Here is a 5,548-nt window from a genome sequence, read left to right as displayed (position 1 = left end):
TTAGGAAAAAAAGTCAAATTCAGCTTAGTGCATAAACAAACAATAAAACTTACTTTCAAAAACATGCATAAGAGAATAAATCCCTGTGTTTTGAATTTTCTACCATACGTGTTGTGCTTAATTTTTTACTGATAGGTAATTCTGGTCATAAAAATTCTGCAAGGTAACTGTTGGCATCAATACTGGATACTGGAACTAGGATTACACAGAAAGGGGGTACAATTACGGAAATCTCACAGCAACCATTGGCACCATATATTAAAACCATCATTATACCATCATCATAACACTGTCTCACATTTCCACTTCCCTCTTGGCATGAGCTGAAACTTCTAAAACCAATACCAACGTAGAAATAATCTTTTGATTAGAATGTTGCTGTGTCCAGCTTTATTAATTCAACATCTCAGAGAATCTTGTGGCCTTTGTATCTCCGTTGACTTTATGTTAAGGATATCTTATTTGTGCAGGTTAATTCACTCTGAATTTTTTAAAACTAAAATTATGTGATCCATAACTCACAAGAGAAGCAAACCTATGGCAAAACTCAGTTTTGTTTGAAATCTTTTATTTTTTGCTTAGTCAACTAAAAATAAAATTGAAAAAATACATATTTATACATCAGTGTCAATTAAATAACAATTAAAATCTCCAATTCACTAAACAATAATACATTGTTGAAAATTTTGATTTAAGCATACTCACCACAAAAAAGTGATATGTCAGGTAATGCATATGTTTAGTCATTCCACAATGCATAAAGATTTCAATACAAAATGTATGTGATAAGTATTTGTAATTTTTATTTGTCAATTAAAATAGGTAAAGTTTATGTTATTCTTACTTTCTTACAGACACTTTTTTTTTTTTGAGATAGAGTCTCACTCTGTCACCAAGGTTGGCATCCAGTGGCGCGATCTCAGCTCACTGCAACCTCCACCTCCCAGGTTCAAGAGATTCTCCTGCCTGAGCCTCCTGAGTAGCTGGGATTACAGGTTCCCACCACCACACCCAGCTAATTTTTTTTGTACTTTTGGCAGACACAGGGTTTCACCATGTTGGCCAGTCTGGTATCGAACTCCTGCTCTCAGGTGATCTGCCCTCCTCGGCCTCCGAAAGTGCTGGGATTACAGGCGTGAGCCACCGCGCCTGGCTGATGAATTGATCTTGATGTCAATAAATCACTTCTAGTTATATCTTCATATCACATAACTTTCCAAATTTTCCACCTACCAACTAGTTAAAATTAATAGTATATAATAGCATTGTAATTTTCATTTAAAATGTGATGATAAACATCTTATTGGTATTCCAAGCTTTAGAAATACAAGCAGAAAACAAAATCGTTAATATTTGTAAAGAAAACCCTGGGAAGTGTTAAACTTAGATATTAAGCATGTTTACCTCATTGCATAATAAAGGTATTTTTTCTTTTATTTATACAGTTTCTAGCTTTTAACAAAGAACATATATTACTGTCATAATAAAAATCAAACTTACATTTAAAATGTGTTAGAATTTCTTACTTTTTTTCTGTCTATAGAAACATAATAGTTTATTTCATAAGTGAAGAAAAATAAAGCAGGATAATGGACTAGGAAAACCTGCGCAGGGAGAGTAAAACTGAGATGATAAAAGTCCTCTATAACAAGATAATATTTGTTCAAAGGCTGAAGGAACCAACACAGCCGCATGTGACAGTGTTGAAAGAGGCTTCCAGGCAAGATGTCAGGGAGGCAGCAAACTTTCAAATAACATGTATTAACACTTACTGTGCATACTTTCCTTTGTTACTGTTGGGAAGTATGAAACAATTAAAGGTTATGATCTCTTCTCTCAATGAATTTTAACTGGGACCAAGGAGAAAGTGTGCGACATGTAGAAGAGAACTATAAAACAATTCAAGGTAATTTCTCTTAAATGTGAAAAAAAAATCTATAAGTTGTTTTAATCTTCTTTTCCATTTAATCTAAAGTATTTAATACAGATTTTGCTTTATTGCTAAAGCTTGCAATATCTATGCTCCTATGATTAAAAGCCATTCATCTTTGAATTTAAGTCTTTTCAAATGAATCAGGATTAGTAGTCTATACTTTGTCTATAATTTTTATTTTTAAAACTAATTTGTATTTTTCCATGGTAATAGAAAAACAGATCCTATACCTGTAAATTATTTCTGATAAATCCTGAGCAGACTAAAACATCAAAGTGGCAAAGATATAGGAGATTTAACATTTATGAAATGCTCTTTGTGAAATGCTATTATTGTCATACCTAAAAATGTTTAAGTGTATTTTTCCACAAATTCATTTATGTCTTGCCTTATAATGCCATGGCACACCAATTAACTTGTAGCATCTTTATTTGTGTGCCAACATTATCAATCATGTGCGAAATTCACTTCTGCTACAGCTGAAGAGCTGTCTTAAACTGACACATCTGTTAAATGGAAAGTTTAGTTGATCAAAATGTGGACATCATGTAGAGTTAAATAGTATAATAGCACGTGAGCATTATATCAGGCCAGCCTTGCGAAAGGCTGACCAAAAAGAACTTTGACTTAGGAGAAAGAAGGCAGTGATTAGAGGATTGGGAAATAGTTGTACTCAAATAAAAGATGAAAATAAAAGTTTAGCAAGCACCTTGTGCAAAAATAGTGGGTACATTTCAGTCCCCTTCAAATGTGTCACTGATACTCTCAGATGAGCCTCGGCACAAAATAATCGAGAACTAATGAACAACCACGAATTAAGCTCGCCAAATGAAATTTATACAGTGAAATTCTATGAAGCTGCTTTAATACACAAATACATTAATTAACACATTAAATATTCAACAAATATTTATTGTCTACAAGGTTAAGACAGGCAATTGTAAATGAATTAACATTTTCCCTCTCCTCACAAGGTTCTTAATTTAGTAAGGATATTAGCAAGTCAAAACATTTTTACAGAACAATCACTTTGGCAGTATGTATACTAAAGTCAGAACATTACAGAGAAGGTTTGCATGGCCTCTGAGCAAGGATGACATGGAAATTCAGGAAGTATTCTCACTTTCCGAAACTTGGCTTTCAAGAGAAACATTACTATAGAAGATAATATTAAAATGGCTGTGAATATATATGTACAAACACACATATATAGATAGATAATACAAGATGCAATCTTATGCTATGCACAAGAAAACTGTTTTCATATAAATATTAAATTAAAGATAAAATGTTGAAAATACATTTACCATCCACACCCTAATCTAAAAGAGAAAGAAAGGGGTCTTTAAAATTGGAAGAAAGAGGTGGAAGAGTCAGTCAAACTGATTCAATGTAAGAAGAAGTACCTGTTACTATTGGCTTTGATGATGGAGATAGACAGCCATCAACCAGGAAATATGGGCAGCCTCTAGGAGAGGGGAAAATCGAGGAACTTTGTTACTATAGGTGGTTTGAAATAACGTATTTATTAGCTTACAGTTCTGTAGGTTACAGGTCTAATACAGATTTCACTTGGCTAAAATCAAGGTGTGGGCAGGGCTGCATTCCTTTCGGGAGGCATTAATGCCCTGCCAAGACCTTCATTTTAGCCAAGTGAAATCTGTATTGGACTTGTAACCTATAGACCTGTAAGCTAATAAATCAGCTGTTTCAAGCCACTTGTAGGAACTCGTTAAAGCAGCAATAGGAAGCAAACATATCATGTAATGAAATATTATTCAGCCATGAAAATGAGTGAGTATTGATACATACTACAGCATGGATGAATCTTGAGCACATCATGTTAAGTAAAAGAAACCAGTCACAAAAGACCATGTATTACATTATTCCAACTATATGAAATGTCCCAAATAAGCAAGTTTATAGAAACGGAAAGGTAGATTCGTGTTGTGTAATCCTCGGGGCAGGGAATGAAACTGACTACTAATAGGTAAACGGTTTCTTCTGGGGGAACAAAATGTTCAAAAGTAGGTAGTGGTGATGGTTTTACAACCCTTTAAATTTAAGAAAAATGTACTTTAAGTGAGCTATATGATATGTGAATTACATCCGAATAAAGCAATTTTAAAACAGAAAGTAAAAAAAGTTAGAATGACTATATTAATATCAAAGTTGACTTCAGCACAAAAATATTACCAGAGATAAGGATGGACATTCTATGATGAGAACTATGTCAAATTACCAAAGAAACATAACAATCCTAAATGGATATGTACACAACAGCAGAGTTTCAAAATACACAAAATAGAAATTGATGAAATATTAAAAGGAAAAGTAGACAAATTCACAATTATAGTTGAAGACTTTAACTCTCTTCTCTATTTGCTAAGTTTGTGATATGATTTGGCTCTGTGTCCCCACCCAAATCTCATCTCAAATTGTAATCCCCATGTGTTGAGGGAGGGATCTGGTTGGAGGTGATTGGATCGGGAGGCAGTTTCTTCCATGCTGTTATCCTGATAGTGGGTGAGTGTTTACAAAATCTGTTGGTTTAAAAGTGTGTAACGTGACAATTCGCCGCTTGTTCTCTCTCTCTCTCTCTCCCTCTCTCTCCTGCTCTGCTGTGGTAAAGACATGCTTGCTTCCCTTTTGCCTTCTGCCATGATTGTAGGTTTCCTGAGGCCTTCCAGTCATGCTTCCTGTAAGCCTGCAGAACTGTGAGTCAATTAAACCTCTTTTCTTCATATAAATGGCCCAGTCTCAGGTACTTTGTTATAGCTGTGTAAGAATGGACTAATACAGTGTGTTTACTGAAAAGACCTGGAAGCAATGAAACTATTAAAAAAGGACACCTAGCATTCATATCTTGGTTTCTAAATATCCTCACTAATAAAATGTAGCGAGTGTCCTTGATAAAATGGCTGATTTCAGAAGGATGAAGCCGGAAACCATCATTCTCAGCAAACTAACACAAGAACAGAAAACCAAACACCGCATTTTCTCACTCATAAGTGGGTGCCGAACAATGAGAACACATGGACACGAGGAGGAGAACATCACACACCGGGGCCTGTCGCGGGGTAGGGGGCTAGGGGAGGGATAGCATTAGAAGAAATAACTAAGTGGATGACAGGTTGATGGGTGCAGCAAACCACCATGGCACATGTATACCTATGTAACAAACTTGCACGTTCTGCACATGTGTCCCAGAACCTAAAGTATAATTAAAAACAAGGCAAAAAAAGAACTACGACATGGAAAGTATAAGATGAGCATACAATATTTTGCACCGGATGTAGGAAAGTGTTCAGTGAATCATGGGGACATATCAGAACACTGAAGTCAGTTTGAAAGGACTACCATGGACCCAATCTGAGAAAATTGAACAACAAAATACGTGGTCATAGTAATGAATTATAATCCATAGAATAAAATAAAAATCCATAAGTCCATATTGATTTAAATAATAATGCAATAAGCTTTTTCTTAAAAGATAATTCTAATAATAAATACAGAGGTAATGGTGGAATGAGAAAACAATAGTAGGCAATCAGTATAGTAATAATTTTTTTTATTTTTTTGAGACAGAGTCTCACTCTGTTGCCCAGGCTGGAG

General features: G+C 34.7%; 1 non-coding gene across 1 annotated transcript; it reads left to right on the top strand.

Moving 5' to 3' along the window:
- The first annotated feature begins 2,958 nt into the window (after positions 1 to 2,958).
- On the top strand, positions 2,959 to 3,061 carry LOC115934134 (U6 spliceosomal RNA). The gene has a single exon (XR_004069978.1). It is a non-coding gene; the product is annotated as a U6 spliceosomal RNA (small nuclear RNA).
- Positions 3,062 to 5,548: the final 2,487 nt, after the last annotated feature.

This window comes from Gorilla gorilla, chromosome 2, assembly GCF_029281585.2.
Source record: "Gorilla gorilla gorilla isolate KB3781 chromosome 2, NHGRI_mGorGor1-v2.1_pri, whole genome shotgun sequence".
Lineage (NCBI taxonomy): Eukaryota > Metazoa > Chordata > Mammalia > Primates > Hominidae > Gorilla > Gorilla gorilla.
Note: the sequence above shows the minus strand (reverse complement) of the source record. Positions and strands in the feature narration are given on the sequence as shown.